The following is a 20,216-nucleotide window of genomic DNA, read 5'->3' as shown; positions in this document are numbered from 1 at the left end:
CCAGACTAATGAAAGGTGGCTACAGGACCCTTTCAAACTTTTTTATTTACGTTCTGTACTTACACGTTGACTTTTCTTTTCGACTAGGCATCACCCAAATGCAAGTATTTGTTGTATTGTGACATCAGCATATTAGCACTTTATCAAAGAATGGGGTCGCCTGGTGTTTGGACAGCATCTTTGAGCTGAACGTCGGTCGTGAAGTGCTGAGTAGCCAGCTAGGTATTTATCTTGGGGAAGAGACGTAAGCCGTTTGGTGCCAGGTCTGTACTATAGACAGGATGATGAAAAATCTGCCAGGCTAAAAGTCTGGTTTTTCTCATCGTTCGATTCGCAGTATAGTGCCGCGCATTTTCACGTAGGAGAATGATTCCTAATGGTAACCTAACCTCTGTGTGAAAATAGTGAGAAAAGTTGTGCTTCAAATATCGGCCACATCTTCAGAAATGTCGGAAATTGTGAACCGATGTCTCACACGAACAATTTCGTCAACATATTGCACAAGTTGATCAGTCACATCTGAATGCCTTCGTCGACCATTTTCATCATGCAAATCTGTACGACCGCCCTGAATTTTCTACAGCATTTCTTCACAACACCGTCACTCTTAACGTCACACTCATGGATAATCGTTCAATTGACGATGAATCTCGACGGCAGTGACTCATTTTGCCTGCAGGATGCAAATGACAGAACGTATCTCCCAACTGGCGGTAGATGCAATAACATCACCCTTTTCAGTCGCTTGCTGCTTAACGCAAGACAACTGGCTGACGCAACGTGACCTAGAAAGTCTCCTTTTCCAGTCACTCAGTCATCATCATCATCATCATTTAAGACTGTTTATGCATTTCAGCGTTCAGTCTCCTTGGTCTGCCCCGACTCCTCCTACCCTCTACTGCTGAATCCATGAGTCTCTTGGGTAACCTTGCTTCTCCCATGCGTGTAACATGACCCCACCATCTATGCCTATTCGCCCTAACTGCTACATCTATAGAGTTCATTCCCAGTTTTTCATTGATTTCCTCATTGTGGACACCCTCCTGGCATTGTTCCCATTACTAGTACCTGCAATCATCCTAGCTACTTTCGTATCCGTAACCTCAACCTTATTGATAAGGTAACCTGAATTCACCCAGCTTTCGCTCCCATACAACAAAGTTGGTCGAAAAATTGAACGGTGCACAGATAACTTAGTCTTGGTACTGACTTCCTTCTTGCAGAAGAGAGTAGATCGTAGCTGAGCGCTCACTGCATTAGCTTTGCTACACCTCGCTTCCAGTTCTTTCACTATGTTGCCATCCTGTGAGAATATGCATCCTAAGTACTTGAAACTGTCTACCTGTTCTAACTTTGTTCCTCCTATTTGGCACTCAATCCGTTTATATCTCTTTCCCACTGCCATTACTTTCGTTTTGGAGATGTTAATCTTCATGCCATAGTCCTTACATTTCTGATCTAGCTCTGAAATATTACTTTGCAAACTTTCAATCGAATCTGCCATCACAACTAAGTCGTCCGCATATGCGAGACTGCTTATTTTGTGTTCACATATCTTAATCTCACCCAGCCAGTTTATTGTTTTCAACATATGATCCATAAATAATATGAACAACAGTGGAAACAGGTTGCAGCCTTGTCTTACCCCTGAAACTACTCTGAACCATGAACTCAATTTACCGTCAACTCTAACTGCTGCCTGACGATCTATGTAGAGACCTTTAGTTGCTTGCAAAAGTTTGCCTCCTATTCCATAATCTCGTAGAACAGACAATAACTTCCTCCTAGGAACCCGGTCATATGCCTTTTCTAGATCTATAAAGCATAGATACAATTCCCTGTTCCACTCGTAACACTTCTCCATTATTTGCCGTAAGCTAAAGATCTGACAACCTCTAAGAGGCCTAAACCCACACTGATTTTCATCCAATTTGTCCTCAACTAATACTCGCACTTTCCTTTCAACAATACCTGAGAAGATTTTACCCACAACGCTGATTAAAGAGATACCTCTGTAGTTGTTAAAATCTTTTCTGTTTCCATGTTTAAAGATTGGTGTGATTACTGCTTTCGTCCATTTCAGTTATCCTGTGTAGCCATTTAAGACCTGACATTCCACTGTATGTGATGAGTTCCGACTTAATTTCATCCACCCCAGCCGCTTTATTGCACTGCAATCTACTGACCATTTTCTCCGCTTCCTCAAATGTGATACTATTTCCATCATCAATTCTGTCCCATTGTACATCGAAATCTGAAACATTACTGATCGTATTTTCACCTACGTTGAGCAACTCTTCAAAATATTCACTCCATCTGCCCAAGGCATCAACAGGATTGACCAGCAGTTTTCCTGACCTGTCCATAATACTTGTCGTTTCCTTCTTGCCTCCCTTTCGAAGACTGCTAATTACACTCCAGAATGGTTTTCCAACAGCTTGACCCAAAGTCTCCAACCTGTTTCCAAAGCCTTCCCAAGATTTCTTCTTGGATGCTGCAATTATCTGTTTGGCTTTGTTTCTTTCTTCAACATAACTTTCTCTGTCTACTTGAGTTCTAGTATGTAGCCATCTTTGATACGCCATCTTTTTCCTTTTACAGGCTGCCTTGACTGTGTCATTGCACCAAGCTGTTTGCTTCATCCTACCTTTACACACTACTGTTCCAAGACATTCTTTAGCCACTTCTAGTACTGTGTCCCTGTACTTGGTCCATTTCTTTTCCAATGACTGTAATTGACTACATTCAACTAACTGATACCTTTCTGAGATCACTGTTATGTACTTGTGCCTGATTTCCTTATCCTGAAGTTTCTCCACTCTTATCCTCCTACATATGGACCTGACCTGCTGCACTTTCGGCCTCACAATACCAATTTCACTGCAGATTAAATAGTGATCAGTGTCATCAATGAATCCCCTGAATACACGTGTATTTCTCACAGCCGTCCTGAATTCCTGATCTGTTGTTATATAATCAATGACAGATCTGGTTCCCCTGCCTTCCCAAGTATACCGGTGAATGTTCTTATGTTTAAAAAGGAGTTTGTGATTACTAAGCCCATACTGGCATAGAAATCCAAGAGTTGTTTCCCGTTCCTGTTAGCCTCCATATCCTCTCCAAATTTACCCATAACCTTTTCATACCCTTCTGTTCGATTTCCAGTCCTGGCATTAAAATCACCCATGAGCAGAACACTGTCCTTGTCCTTTACTCCAACAACTACGTCACTGAGTGCGTCAGAAAAACTATCCATCTTATCTTGATCTGTCCCTTCACAATGCGAATATACAGACACAACCCTAATTTTCTTGTTAGACACTGTCAAATCTATCCACATCAGTCGTTCGTTTACGTACCTTATTGCAACTACGCTGGATTCCATTTCTTTCCTGATGTAAAGCGCTACACCCCATTGTGCTATTCTTGCTTTGACTCCTGTCAGGTAAACCTTGAATTCTCCCACTTCCTCTTCTTTCTCACCCCTTACCCGAATGTCACTAACAGCTAAAACGTCCAATCCCATCTTACTTGCAGCCTCTGCCAACTCTACCTTCTTCCCATATTAGCCCCCATTGATATTAATAGCTCCCCATCTCGTTACCATTCGTTTGGCGAGTCGTATCTTAGGAGTCCCTGGTTTGTCAATTAGAGGTGGGACTCCGTCACCTCCAAAGGTCCGAGGCATTTTGCTCTGATTGTTGCCAGCATCATATTTAAAGTACCAGGGAAGTAGGTTGCAAGCCTTACTTGCCCCGTGTCCCATTGGGTTTTACCTCTAACGGTTGAGGGACTAACCGGTGGATTTGGTAGTCTTTGCCGTCTGAGCACAAAGGTGACCACGACTCAGAATATGTCCGAGATGCCCTGCCTTATTCCAAAGTAACTGGTATCCTGACTGTCAGGACCACTTACTTGGCCACTCATACGTTGCCCGTGGTTCATGAACTAGGACATGACAACAGGAACCCACACCATGAACCACCATGAACCACCAAGCCCATCAATCACTCAGTCACCGCGAATTTTTATAGCCAGTGGTAGGTTGACTTGTGAAGAGCCCTCGTATAACAGCAACAAACTCCCGAAAATTTTACCCCCCGTCGTGAACACGCTACAGAATCGTAAATAAGCTCTCAATACATGTTTGCAGACTATGGCTTTGCGAGCGTATAAGTGGGCGGAATATTGTTTGTTTCAGTTATTTCCGCCCATGTTGAGAAATGCATTCTTTCTGTTTATATTTTTATAATCGACGGTCTTTTCCATTTTGTCTTACCTTACTCAGCTACCTGTGTTTTGGCGGTTCTGCTTGGGGAGTCACGAACCATGTCGGGTATGTTGTCAACAGGTATGGTCAAGCCGTAAATGGCTCTCTTTTCCTGGCTTGAATGTTTTCTATAGATGGCTGGGCGCAAGCCCATCTTCATGGATGAGCACCTGAAAAGTATATCCCATATTAAACACAACTCTTAATTTTCTAGAGTAGTCCGACGAGGCAAAAAGGAAAAAAAAAGAAAACACGTCAGCGGCCACGTCCACCTAACATGCCAGCGGCACCTTATATCGTAGTACGTTAACTCAATGGCTGCACACAACGAGAACCTCTGATAGCTGCTCTGTATCGATACTTGGGCTGGAAGGAGAGTCTGAATTTCTATCTATTTTTATTCAATAATGTTTCGGCAAATGTACAAAACAGTTTTATCACTGAATCCTTTCCTAGAGATCGCCTTGCATTGGTGCGGTTGTACGGCACCTGCAGCATGCCACATCTCAGTCTTCATAATAACCTATTCTGTGTCTTCAACTGTCAAATTTCTATTGGTCATATTCCTTTCCAACCATTGAATGCATTTAATTCGCGCTATTTCGATCCGCTTTTTCTTTATAGCTCTATAGCGTTATAACGCGGAAGCGTTGTAGCAAATATGTTCGAGGAGGCCGCGCATACAATCGCGATTTTGCAGGGGGGAGGGGGCTCACGGTTCTCTGTTGTTATTTGAGCTAGTAACATGGCGTAAAAAGTTTCTAATTTAGCCCGGACCAGTGGCCATTTGTATAGCCAATCGAACATGAGTCTTACTGTAGCTATGTGACAGTATATTATGCAAGGTTTGTGCGACGAACCGAAGCCCAGGCAAATTCTGCGAATCGATTATTTCCTTCTGCGAAAGATATTAACTGGGCTGAAACTAATGCTCAGCTAATGTCACAATTTTTACGCGCACAGTTCGGATTTTACGTGCAAAAAAATCACGTTTTTCTGGGAGGCATCTAAAGCGCATCACTTCTTTAATCCTTGAACGAATCGTTCCAAGTTTTGCGTTAAGGTATATAAATGGATAGTATCAAAATGAATTTTTTTTCCGATAATCTTTATCCGTTGTCGAGATGCGATGGCTTCAAGCCGAGTTAAATGTAACGCGTAAAATTCATTCATACACGAACTGAATGTGCGGGAACGGTTTAAAGTGATTCATATAAATAAAAGAACACGTTATTACGAAAAAACTGAAAATTTTCTTTCAAAAATCTAATTTCATTCGTATTTTATGTGCAAAAAACACGTTTTTTGTGAGATTTTTTACGCGTGCCACTTCTGTGTTTCAAACTTCTGCGGATCGATTCAAATTTTGTAGGAAGGTAGACAAATACTTGTAATTAATGATCGCCTTGTTGCTTTGTGAAGGCTTTACTAGTTGCCGCTATATACGAAAACTGGTGCAAAAGACTATAAAGAAACCTATACTGGACCAGTAGTCCTGCGAGTCAAGAAAAATCTACGTCGATTGCCAGGCTACGGCGGTCTAACATTAAAATTATGGTAGAATAACAGTTAGGAACCAGAATAAAAAATGCTCGTATCATAGTACAAAAAGGCGAATGTGTTGCTGGGCAGAGTTAAGCATGTAAAAGATAGGAACTGGCTTTTCGACTTATCTTGTAGGTTCGAAGAAATTTGAATCAAATGTCTTGACATATTCGCACCTTTTTAATCGTTAGTATTAGTATCCATGACATGTAATATAATGCAGCATGTCAAGTAACATGATACATGACGTCATGTCGCATAACATGACACGCGCCGGCATGTCGTCCAACATGGAATTTGCATGCAGAAGTATTGGATGCCCCTGCTCCGACTGTATCGAAAGCTACGCTGCTACAAATATGTCAAGATGTTTTGATTTAAATATCTTTGAAGCGGTCAGACAGGTTTGAAAGCTAGCTCCCTTCTTTTACATACCTGAATCTGCACAGGACACATTCGTCTTTTCTGTGCTGTGACATTCTGCTTTCGAATATATTTTTGTGTGTTCTTTCTTGCCCCTTTCTCATTACAGCGCTCCGAACCATAGATGGTAAGTGGCTCAATAATGGCTTCATATATACTAAGTTCGGTTTTTAATCCGATTTCTGGGTACGACATAAGGGAGTTCAATTTTTATTTTGCTCTCCTTCCTGAGCACAATCTGTTTCTCAAGATATCCTGACATGCATCAGGCACATTTTTACAAACGCTAGAGTTGGTTGTGTTTTTTAGAGCATCTCATCCAAACGATAGTCTGTAGCATAATTGGATGTTTCTTTCGGTACCAAGCAATCTTTGTTTGAACGATTTTCTAGTGGTACCAGCATTAAAAAAGTTCTTCACGAAGCCAGAGTTTCGTGAAGCTCCCTGCAGATGTAGAGGCGTGCGAGGGTTGGTACTCATCTGTCTTCCTCCCTAGAGTGACCTCGCAGTATTAAAACTACTTGACGTAGCATAATGCTGTGTGTAGATTTTGCTTCGGAGACTGTCGCGGTGGAAGCAGCAGATCAAAGCGGTGCAGGCGCTAAGTGCGGTCCACGCTAGCTTGGGCTTTCTGCTGGGTAGGCGGGCGCCGAGCCAAGGCAAACAGCCCGGCCGCGCTAGCGCCCTGGGCCCAGATAAGCCACCCCCGCAGCTGGGGATTATACACACACACACAGAGCGGCCGTATATCTGCAAAACAGTGACCCCAGATTACTGCCGCCTATTAGCGTGACCAACTGCCTCAGCCCTGTGCTTTGCATTTGTACACTCCAACTTCCGGGGCAAAAAGTAGAGCAATCTCCAGGGGAGCGCACAGTGTTCGTTCCGCAGCGTCATCTGTAATAATTAGCCTCTGTAGTCCAGCCGTGGAAGCCTGATCCGTGTCGCTCGATTTAATTTGGCTCGATGCCGTCTTTGCGATCATTCAGAGAATAGACGCTCACTGTTTTCTGCTCTATGAACGCTTGATTTTTTTTCTGTTTCATTTTTCAAAGTTAGCTGTAGTTAAAACAAGAGTGACTTCATCCAAATCATACTGTTTTCGTGTCTTGAAACCAATGTGCGAAGAGTATGTAACTGTTTGATAGTTTTATTGCTTGATGGAAGTCACTCCGTTTAAATAAAAAGGGGGAGTGCATCCACCTTATTTGTGCCTTGCCCGTGAGAAATTAAGTGTAATAATACTTAATTAGGGAAGACAAGCTACAAGGTGCAGGCAAAGAGTAAGATCCGATCGCGTCCAGAGATGGCATAAGGAATGTACATGCGCAGGAGTAGAGAGGTGGTATGCGGGAAGAAATCAGTGCAGCTTCAGTATTGCGACGGCAGTGGGTACTCTACAGTGCTAGGATAAATCGTCTCCCTACAACTGCGAGGTTCGTGCAGTTATCCGATTTCTGCACGCTCAGAACCAATCTCCAACATAGATCCATCGCCATTAGTACCGAGTGACTCTATGGTCAGACGATAGTGCAGGCAATTCGCTGAAGGACGAACCAATATTCACGATGAGGATCGTATTGACAGACCGTCCCTGGCAGTGCGGCAAACAATTTTGCAGAACTGGCGCTTCACAGTTTCAGAACTCTAACGTCAATTCATCTAGATGTCTCACTCGCTGTTGCACTAAATTGTCTCCCGGTGGCTTGGTTTTCATAAAGTGCGTGCAATACGGGTGCCAATGCAATTGACAGGTGAACACAAAACCAAATGTATGGGTGGAGCATTGACTTTCCTACAGTGGCACGAAGAGAAAGGTGACGACTTTCTCTACCATGTTATCACAAGGAATGAAACGTGGCGCCGCATGCCACACCAAAAACAAAACAACAATCCATGTATTGGCGGCATAGTGGTTCACCCGTTAAGATCAAATTCAAACACACAGTTTCTGTCAAAAAAAAAAATCATGTTCGCTGTCTTCTCCAGTGCAAAATGTGGCAGAAAATCGAAAGAGGCTCTGGTCATATACACAGTACACCAGCGACATGACACAATCAAAACCTTCATTACGCATTAAGGATGGCATATTACCAATGGATGTGCCACTAAAGCGAAGTTACCAAATACGATTTTCTGAAATTTTCTGAAATTCCTTCAGCAAAGAAGACGAAGTAAATATTCCAGAGTTCGAATCAAGAACTGCTGCCAATATGGGTAACTTAGAAATAGATATCCTCGAAATCGGGACATAATCTTTGCAATATTTTTTGCAAAGGTATTCTGTAGTTAGTATCAATAGGTGATGCAGAGTCTTTGAGTTCACTCTTTATGGAACTGCTGTGGTAGAGCGTTTTCTCCTTTGGCGAGATCAGTACGCGTCCAGTCAGTCAGAATAGGCCCTACGGCGGAGAGAGCTAGAATCGCGCTTGGTGCTCGACGTCGAGGCGAGGTAGTTGGAGCAGTTTGGAGACGACATTTCAGTTACAGAGATTTTTGGTGGGAGCATTCAGCTGTTTGCAGTGTTTAACATATTTCAGTCGTGTCATATTGGTATTCGTACATTTATTTTTTTGCCATTTCGCTTGCTGCATTGGTGATGAATTGCGAATGTGATCTGGTATTTCGGCGCGAGGCACTGCAGAGGCACAGTTGTCATTTGCTTTTCGTAAATTAGAAGATTATTGGAGCATCGTGTCGTAGTTACTCAATTCTACGTATTGTGGGCTCAGTTTTGTCATTCTGTCCTGCACTTTAGAACACCAGTGCCTCACTAGAAGACGTATAAAAAAATTTGGGCTTTTTTGATTACTAGAAACTCGATTCATGTTCAAATGTATTGTGATCACCACGTAGGGTACACTGATGAGACAAAACATTATAACCATCCGCTTAATAGCTTGCCTGTCCGTCTCTCGAACGAAATACATCACTGATTCTGCGTATCAGGCATCCGACAGTTTGTTGGTAGATGTCTGAAGGTATGTGGCATTAGATATCCATGCACAGGTCATATCATTCGTATAAATAATGGGCATTTGATCGACGTACGCGATGATGACGTCCGATAGCGACTCAGACGTCGGATGAATTTGGTCGCAGAGGCATCAACGTGAGTTTACTATAATGCTCCTCAAATCACTGCAGCACGGTTCTGATTCCGAGATACGTGCAATTATACTGCTAAAAGATGACATCGCCGTAGGAGAATACATCAAGAGTGAAGGAGTGCACGTGATTCGCAACTGTCAGCGTGCCTTCGATTACTACCACAGGTCCCATGCAAGAGCAGGAGAATGTCTCCCATAGCATAATACTGCACACAACAGTCTATGTCCGTGGCGCGCTGCGTTTCGAGCCACCGTTCACCTCGATGATGGCATTTGTGGAGACAACCATCGACCTAGTCTAACAAAACTGTGATTCACCCGAATAGTCGACACGTTTCCGTTGATCGACGGTCGAACCCCGATGGTCCCGTGCCCATTACAGTCACAATTGACGACGTCATTGGGTCAGTATGTGAACATGTAGGGATGATCTGCTGCGGAACTTCACGTTCAACAATGTACGATGAACGGTGTGCTCAGAAACACTTGTGCTTGCACCAGTATTGTGCTCTTTCGGCAGAGATGCTACGGACCACCATCTACTTTACAGAGCAGGCAAGCCTCCGAATACAACGTTCCGTGAAGAGTAGTGCACTTCCAACCACTCAACGCCTAACGACAGTTTAACTGTCCTTCTACCTATTTCTGTAGATGCTGACAACAGTAGCACGTGAACATCCGACGAGCTTCACCGTTTTCGAGATATTCGTTAATAGGCTCTGAGTAATAATAATCTTTCCTTTGTCAAAGTCTCTTGTCTCAATGGATTTCCACATTCGCAGCCCACGTCTTCTCTAGGGTGATCCGCTGTCCGTGTCTGCTCCGCGTACATACTTTTGTTACCGCTTCACGCGCCCGAAAAGCTACCAGGCGGCATTCAACGTCGCGGTGTACAGTGGTCATAATGTTCTGAGTTACCAATCTATGTTCTTGTTGGGTCAATTAGAAGTTAATACAGAGTATCAGCTCAGTATCAGTGTCGTTCATCTCTGCGCTCCCAGGTCACTTATATAATTTTTGTACTTTATTTAGATACCCTCTGTGTGTGACGCCATATAGAGCATACCTATTGTCAACATCCTCCTCTGTCTATACAACGATTATCCGTGGTGTAGACAATGAAACAGCTCAATCGTATACAGAGCTCCCACGTTATTAGTAATAAATTTCCTGTTCTACTGCATGGCTAATTTCCAGATTTTGAAAAGTAAGTTCAGACGCTGCTTCTGAAATGGATATTACTGTAACGGATTTTTGTAGTGCGTGTAACTCCGAAATTACTTGCAAAGGACAGGGTAGTATTGCATTCAGCTTTTGCAATAGTCCATGCAGATTTTATCCTTGATCTACATCATTATTAAATTTCTTTGGTGGGACATTTTCAATGATAGACTGCCGGCCGGCGGGGCCGAGCGGTTCTAGGCGCTACAGTCTGGAATCTGGAACCACGCGACCGCTACTGTCGCAGGTTCGAATCCTGCCTCGGGCATGTGTGTGTGTGATGTGCTTAGGTTAATTAGATTTAAGTAGGTCTAAGTTCTAGGGGACTGATGACCTCAGAAGTTAAGTCTCATAGTGCTCAGAGTCATATTTTTCAATGATAGACTATTTTCGGGTTGAATTATTGTGATTACACACTCGGGGAATCATCCCAATGCCACATCCATATTTTTTACTTTTAATGGGAGTTTTCGAGTGGTATTATAACTGTTTGCTCTTTAGTCATATAAACTACGCCCACCAATTTCTGGTTTCCCGCTTTATGGTAAGAGTGTTTTACTGTGAATGCTTCTTTTCTTAATTTAGTAGTCAGGTTGCGTCGCGAAACTGGCTATTGGGTCATGAACATATAAGTAAAAAAACATAGCTTCAATAAATGAGGTCATAGTGTAGAAATCATGTTAGTGTATTATTTCTTAACGCAGTCGGCCACTTGCAGACTATAAAAGGGAAAAGAACTACGCTACTCTCCTTATATGCTACAGAATTTCTAGAGGACTGTCACATATACCTTCTCTAAAATTGGAGAGCTATTGTGCCTGCGACTCATTTTAATTTTTTTCAGAATGTTGTTACATGTTAGATGGGGAGCCAATCACAAGCGAAAGTGATATATTTTACAGGAAAGAGCGGACTCAGCGAAGATAATAAGATGCTACTGACTGCTGCGGTAATGATGAAGTGCATCGAGCACTACTAGACTGAAATGTTACTCTGAAGCCGAGTCGACACTGGCATCATATTCCACCACTGATTAAAACCATGTGCCAATCATTTAATGGCTAATGGAGCGAATTCCGCGAATAATCCGCAGTTAATGTATACAGTAATGTATCACTGCTACAACACTACACAGTTATCCCTACCTTGCTTGATTTATAACCAGGCGCACTACGCTCTGTTTCGAAAGCTAAAATCTTTGTTGGTAGACACTTCCAAAACAACGCTGTTTCGTCTGAATTGTATGCTTGTTCCAAATCTTAATTTTCTCGTGCAATAAACTAAAAGAAATCATTACCGAATCAGCCTTATTATACCCACGTAACTTTTCGTCTTGGACTGCAACCTCTCCGATACCATGACACCTTTTAAATCTTGTTAATCAGCCGGAAGATGCTTTAAAACCTCCTTCAATCCCCAAGGTTTCGAAGGAAAACTGGTCGTCTTTTGCGAGTATTAGGTCCTCTGTTCTTTTTTAATGAAACCATCCCAAGAAGGCTTTATCCACTCTTCGTAAACAGACATTTTCATAGCCTTCCAGTTTGACAAACCTTTACACGAGTCAGAACTGCTAGCAAACTGAATTACTTTGTCCTTGTTTTTCTGAATATCACGGATCGTAGTTTCACGCAGATTGAACATCACTGCTACTTTTCAAGTACCAGTGTTGCCCGCTCCCAGTGTGTACGTTAGTTCCGGTTTATGCTGTATGTTTGCTTTATTCACTGGTTAACGATAAAAAAGAAGTGTGGTACAAATTGGCTGCAGATAATCTGCCAAGCATATAATTACCCCACGGATAATTGAAAGTTTATTGTATTTTCATTCTGGTTACTGCGACTCTAGAAAATCTCCCATGAAGTTTACTGTTATCTTGAATCAAACATGGTTTAGGACAGTTATCATTTCTCATCATGCACATGCAGTTATACTTTTGAGCAGCTGAGTCACTTGAATCTCACACAAGTTCTCTCATAATTTTTTATCGCATTACCGTACCCTCATTTTAAAAATTAAAACGCTTCCTTTAATGGGACCTGTTGTTTTTATCTTCCATCGACATTCATATCACTTGAATGTTGACAACATTCAATATAGCTTTGTTTCTCTTCTCTTTATGAAACGTCCCCTTAGAAAAATTATATAAGACTGTGCTTAAACTGACACACAATATTTTTTTTTTAGCGCAACGCAATTTGACTTTCAGAAATCCCTACAAAAGAATGGCCCTGACTAACATTAACCTATACGTTTCACAAATCACTTACCTCACAAAAATGTTGGTTACTCGAACTACTGCAATACAGCGAGAGCCACTACTGCCAGCTAAATAAAAGATTCAAACTACGGAAGGCACTAACTACTGATAGGCATAGTTAGCAAATGAAAGATTTTAATAGAGAACAAACAATGTATTTACCTTAATAGTCATAATATATATAGCAGTTTATGACATCCAGTCTTACAAATTTCAAAACTCCGCCATCTCTCTCCCCACATCCACCACTGCTGGCGGCTCACCTCCAACTGCACAACGCTACGCGCTGTTAACATCCAGCTGCCCAACAATACAATGGCAGACAACAATGCAAACTAGCCACAGACTGCTCAGAGCACAGCCAGTGATTTTCATACAGAGCGCTACGTAACGTTGCCAATATAAGAACCTAAACAGCCTACTTACATAGCCCCCATGTTCCCCACAAAAAATTTTACAAATTTTTTTGGGCAGTGGCCAATACAGATGTGAAAAAAAATTTCATGATTACAATAAAAAAGAAATGAAATAGCTGTTGATATACTTTTCGGGATGTGAGGTCGTGGTCCAATAACTCTTCTGCTCCTTGTTCATGGACCACGACCTCACATCCCAAAAAGTATATCAACAGCTATGTCATCTGGTCGTGAAAGCCTTCATTCTACAAAGAAATCAAATGCACACACTTATTGATACAATGCTGGTCAAAAGCTAAAATTTTCTTACGGTCCATAAAGACAGTCCTGATGGTTCATCACAGTAAAATAGCAGTGTTTTTCTCAAAGTCTGAGCAGTAAAAGAAAATGCACACGGAAGTAGTGGATTTCCATGCAGTCTTGAACAAGTAGTGTTGTCCTTCCAACGGAAAGACAGTGCTGACTCTTGACATGCTGACAGGTAATGGGCCACAACAGAGCAAACCCACAGCAGAGTCATTCGACGTTTTGAAGAATATTGGTAGGTAGGTCATCACAGAGCAGACCCACTGTAGTTCTGGTAGAGATTACGGTATTGGTGGGCCACCAGAGGTGCAGACCCACTGCAGTCCTTGTAGAAATAATGGTATTGGTGGGTCATCAAAGGCGCAGACCCACTGTAGTCCTTGTAGAGATGGCCAGCAGCCATCTGTTCTGACTGTGCTGGTGCACAGTCACCACTGAAGAGTCTTGCGGAAAATATAGCAAGTCCATAACCACCACTTGTGCACTCACAAAGTTTTTGGAATTGTCCTTAGAACCAGTGATGCTGTTATCCAGTCCGTTGCTGAATTATTAACACACGTGCAAACACTAACAGTCCCTACTTCTCACATATTGTCCATATACTATGACCAACAGAAACGTGTGCAGTGAAATGGAACTTAAAAGTTAATAATATGATGAACTGGTGTCAATTACAATTTTATAACATAAGAATACAATTACAAAGGTAAAAAATACATCATTAAAGAACATAACAATACAGATAACATTTGTAGTACAGGCTTTACAAAAGAATCGAAATAACATATACATCAGTGTTACAGGAATTATGACATGAGTATGTACATAAAAGATCAGAATAACTTTCGAAACATCAACTTCACACATGAGCATTAAAACAAAACAGAACAAATAATGTTTAAACATCTTTACAAAGTAAATAACATAGTATTAGAAAAATTCTACAACATAACAACATCAGCTAAACACATAACGACAGGAAAAACACAAATACACAAGGGAACACAAACACATAGTGGGATAACACAAGGAAAGGGCAGGGTTTCTTTTACTGCAGTATTTTGCAAACAAAACTTTCTTTACTTCTCGGAGATCTCCCTTTGTTCTTCATTATTTCCAAAAAGTCCTATCTATACCTGATTTCTGTACTTTTTTCGTATGAGTTCTCAATGCATTTCTTCCAATTCATCGCAACTCATTCTCTTATATAGTCTACCCCCTCTTAAGCTAACTTAAATCTACTCAGATGCTAAACTAAGGGACGAGGCAATGCGGCAGCACAGAACAATTAACACAAACAGCAATGACAACAAAAAAAAAATGGAAATTGGCAAAGCAAGCAGCAGCAAATGCAATAACTTATATCTAAACATGACAAAGCTCAAGCAGAAAAAATATTACAGTAAAAATGCCCATGTTTAATACCTATGTCACATCTTAACACTAGAGTGATGCATCACGAGAACTTACACTAGCAGATAGGTTACCAAATCGTAAAAAAATTATTTATGCAATTCGTGTGAAGGGAAATGTCTATTTATGTGCCCTCATTTTCTTGGAAGTAGATCATAAATTTCTTATTGACTGGATCTGTAGGCATAAAATAACTATATTAGTACATCTATTAAATTCTATTTTAACCAATGCTGCAGTGCAGCTAGAAACTAGATATTAAACAAAATAGGCAAAGCAAGGCATGAAACGTCATTCACTAGCCATATGGCATTTCATAATGCAGTAAACAATCTTTCAACTAGCAAGACAATAGACATGAAATGTTTCTCATCATTTCATTTCAGTAAATATCATAAATTAATAAATCTACACTGTAATCATGTTTTCAAGTTTGATGGTGTCGTATTTACGATGCTTTCTACAAAGGAATGTCAATAGCGAGGTTAATGGCCTCTTTTTTTTTCTTCTCCACCTGCGCCTCTGAAAGGCACACACTAATCGCTTTTTTCCAGGCATCTGTCACGCAGCTGGGTGCCCACGACGCATTACGTGAAGGTGGTCACTTAACTTTCTTACCGAAATATTTACGACAGCAGTTTCCGCTACAGTGACAGTCTCATATAAAAATATTTCACAGGTCAAGAATTTGCGTTACAAATCTGTAGAAACAGAATCCTATTGATATAACAGTGTCTAAAAAATTTTCGTCGGCATTGTAATACATTCACGCATTTACAGACATTTCATAACTCTTAAAGTACGATTCTTGGTTTCCAACAACTTTTTTCACAAACCAGAGTCCCTAACCACTACTCATTATTCCTTACATTATTCGTCGACACTTCTTCAATATTTCATCATAACAGACACGTAGCATAATCAAATAACTCATGTAGCATCAGCTTATTGATCACAAACATACCGCAACAGCATAATACACATAGTCATCGTAATAATAACGTCATAACACCTCAATCAAATCTCAAAAACGTCGTAGCTTTCTGCAATAATTTAAAAACCTAAAAAAAATTCTCTGCTCATTTCAATAGTGTCATCTACCTCAAACGTACTTTAAAAATCATGATCCCATACCAAATACATCATTCAAAGCTCTCATAGCATCACAATGGTTCCGAAAAAAAATGAACAGTTCACAAAGTACAGACAAAATACAATTTTGTAAGTGTGAAGTTATCCAACTGTGTAATTATGTAAACATCTGTCACTGATGTAGTAAAATAAATATTTCTCTCTCTCAGTTAAATGATCAGATAGCTGTGTAATTCTGTGTTAGAGAAATATGGTACCGATGTGTAAAGTTGTATAAACAAATACCATATTAGCTAGGGCTCCTTGTGCTTGCCAAACACATGGCACACAAAGTAAGCGTGTACCACCCTGAGGATTAATGTAATTATACCCTCAGGTGTTACAGATTACAGCAATAGAATGAAATGTATCATGGAAGACTTTCTTTGTAATTCAGAAATCTTGAAAAATAAATGGTTTAAGTACAAAATTGATCACTCAAATGAGTGTCCTGTAGCGCTAAATGTGCGTCTTGCTGTAAGATAATTCTGTGGCAGTGCAGTTATCGTCCTCTGTAAGCAAAGTTCTGCTGAAGTCAATGTACTTACCTCATCATAAACGAAAGTGAAATGCTTTGCGTATAGATATCGTAGTAATTACGTACCTTACCGTGACCAAGAAAGTACTATAATGTAATGTATTGTTGTGCTACGAAAAAGGCTGTCTCATTGTAGCTATACCACAAAAGTTACTACTAAAACATGTTTTACTTTCCAGATTAATTCAGAAAAACTGTGCACATATAAAACTGATACACCGCAAAAGCAACAATGTAATTAGTAGCGTCGTGATATAATCGTGTAGATGTCAAAGAAACCAAATACTAAGTCATCAGTAATCTCACATAAAGTACTTTAAATAAAGAATGTCTTTTCAAGTAAACCGAAATGTTGCATTAAAATCTCATTAACAGTATATGTTCTAAGTATGTAAGCCGTATATTCGTTACGTAATCGTGCAACTAACAAGGAAGAATGTACAAATAACAATACTGTGTCGTCTGTTCACTATGACAATGCATTCGTAATTACTTTTCTAAGTGTCCTAGGTTCTTGAATGGATAGTTGACTTTAAAACATAGTTGCATGTTAACAGTTTGTAAGTGTGACAAAGAGTACCAGTAACGTGAAGTGAAAGATTTTATGGCAAAGACTAAGTTAAAAGGCAGATTATCTCTAAGTAACTGGTTTTACACGTGAAATATGGTGTAAACCTTTACTCTTCCTAGTATGCAGAGTTTCAGTTTCAACGCAATTATCATGTGGTATACGTCGGTAAGGAATACTGCAATTTATCTCAAGGTTAGCTTATGTTATTTTCCTGAAGCCCAGCCGGCGCACGTGGCTGCCTGCGGTGCGAGTCATTGTCTGTTTCTTTGTTGGCGCGCGTCGTTATTGGGATTTGGAGACCTAACTTCTACAAATTCACCTTGTCGAGAGGGCCTTGCTCTGTTTGAATCCCGCCAGTTATGATGCAATTCAGGTCTGTCATTAAGATCATATCATCTGTCGTCATGTCGGTAGATTCCACAGTTTCTTTCTTGTCGGTCACGTGGTGGAGAATTTCTCCCTGAATCGTAACTGCGCGCTGAACTGTTGCGCCTGAAGTTATTCTGTCTCCCGTGATAATAATAGTTCTGGTTGCCATATTATCTGTTTCTATGATTGTCTCTGTCATATTCATTACTACGGAAATGCAATCTTTCTCTGCAATTATTACTACTCTGCCAATGGTTATCATATGGGTGGTGTCACGATTTGTGTTGTGAGAATAGCCTTGTCGTGTCCAGTTATTGTTTCTGTCATCACGGAATTGTGAAGGATGTGACCTGTAGTGATTGTTTTCCTGTTTTGCATCCCGTGACTGTCTGTGTCAATTTCTAATTCTTGTAAGAGTCCCTGAAAAGCTTCAATATCGTCTTTGCAACGTCCTGCCAAAATAATATTTCTTAAATGTTCAGGCAATTTCATTAAGCAAATGTGGATGAGTTCTGAAGGGCTGTATGGGTTTGAAAGATATTGATTCTTATGCAACATGTCTTCAAAATATTTGACAAGAGTGGAAAATTCAGATTGTTCAAAGTTTTTCATCATCATGATGCTATGTTTTACTCGGTCTTGTGTAGCTTGAGACCAATATGCCGAGAGGAAGGCATGGTAAAATTCTCCTTCACTGTGACAATCGTGAATGACCGATCGCATTCTTACAGCTGGTTCATTCTCTAAATAGCCACACATAAATTCTAAATTGTGCTCTAATGACCAGTTGGGAGGAAAACAATGAGAGAATTGATGGAGCCACGCTTGTGGATGAATGTCGTTGCCAGAATTCTTAAATGTTTTAAATTTACGTGTAGTAATGAACAGCTTATAGTCAAAATCATCATGTCGGCGAGTCGCATATCGGTCATTGTTACGTCGTTTCGGCGGTTCCATTTCAAAATTAGGTGCACCTTGCCAATTTCTTTCATAATTTCCGAAATGCCCTGTGTTATTATTTTGTAGCTGTTCCGTATTTCTATGTCCCTCTTCCCGTATTGGGGCGCGAGTGTACTCTGAAATACGTAATTCTTGTAGTACCTGTGTCAGCTGATCTTGTATTTCCCGGATTTCTCTTTGGTGTTGCGTATTAATTTGATTCTGATTTTGATTGAATTTCCTAATTTGTTCGCACTCTTCTGTGTCATTAAAGACTACCGGTTTTGTGTCATTCAGATTATCATCTACCTTCGTAGATAAATTATTTAGCTGATCCGAAAGTTCGACTACTTTCTCTGATAATGAACTAATTTCCTCCATGTGTCTTTCTGAACCAATTTTCAGAATATCTACTGTGTCCTTTAAGTTTTCCTGAGTTTTTGCAAGTTGCGTAACCGAATCGGTAGATGCAACTGAGTCAATTTTAACTTGCAAGGTCTCATGATTTTCATGAACAATAGTTTGCAGTTCTTTTATGGCTGCTTCGTGATTCTGTAATGCATTGTCGTGACGCGAAAAAATAGGTTGGAAATGCTCACAAATTTGTGTTTTTGCGTCATTACAGACTTTTTGACATTTCGATTCGATTTTATGTAACTCAGTAGTTAAATCTTCACGTGTTTGTTCAAGCGTGGTGTGAAGATTTTGTTCCATTGCGTCTAACTGTTGCTGTGTTTGTCTCTGGTGTTGTTCCATTGTGTCTAACTTTTGAAGATTTTGTCCCATTTGTTTCTTATTTTGTTCAAGCGTTGTGTCTAACTTTTGTAGCTTTTGTCCCATTTGTTGCATGAACTGTAATAACAATGCACTGGTGTCTGAAACATGTTCCTCAGTGCTTTTCGGCAGTGAAGTTGCACCGGCAACATTCACATTTTGACAAGCAAAAAATGTGTCTTGACTTATTTGATAAAATGGTGAGGACCCAAAACCTGAATCTACAGTATTTGCAAGATTGTGTCCTGTCATTTCGGATTCCTGAGGCGAACTGTTGCTGACCGATCGATCGATAATGCCTCCCTGTTCACTAATTGTTTCACTGTCTACACTATTATTTGCCGCCCGCTCCATTTCCCTATGCACAATTACCAAATTACTACTCTGAACATTAGTTAATTCATTACTCGGTGGCGCTAACACACTGCTTTCTTCTTCACTGTCATTTCTCAGTTAACTTTGGAGCCTGGTATTACGTTTTCACACGCCATTATTGTCACAATAACACAGAAAAACACAATTGGAAGAGTAAAATAAGAAAACACATTAACATAGCACTGAAAATAATATCTAGTTACTTGCAAGCGCAGCTGCGAAATACTTGGTGCAAAACTACACGCATGCCACAACAAGAATGAAAGACTGCAACTACAATGGAGATTCTCTCTACAATTATGCTCTAGCAATAAACAATAGCTACACTAATTACACAAACTAGAAGGAAAAAAATCAGAAGATTCCAGTGAGGTATCCTGGCAGGGTCGCCATATGAAATTATATAAGACTGTGCTTAAACTGACACACAATATTTTTTTTTAGCACAACACAATCTGACTTTCAGAAATCCCTACAAAAGAATGGCCCTGACTAACATTAACCTATACGTTTCACAAATCACTTACCTCACAAAAATCTTGGTTACTCGAACTACTG

The sequence above is a fragment of the Schistocerca piceifrons genome, chromosome 1, assembly GCF_021461385.2.
Source record: "Schistocerca piceifrons isolate TAMUIC-IGC-003096 chromosome 1, iqSchPice1.1, whole genome shotgun sequence".
Classification (NCBI taxonomy): Eukaryota; Metazoa; Arthropoda; class Insecta; order Orthoptera; family Acrididae; genus Schistocerca; species Schistocerca piceifrons.
This window is presented reverse-complemented; position numbering follows the sequence as displayed.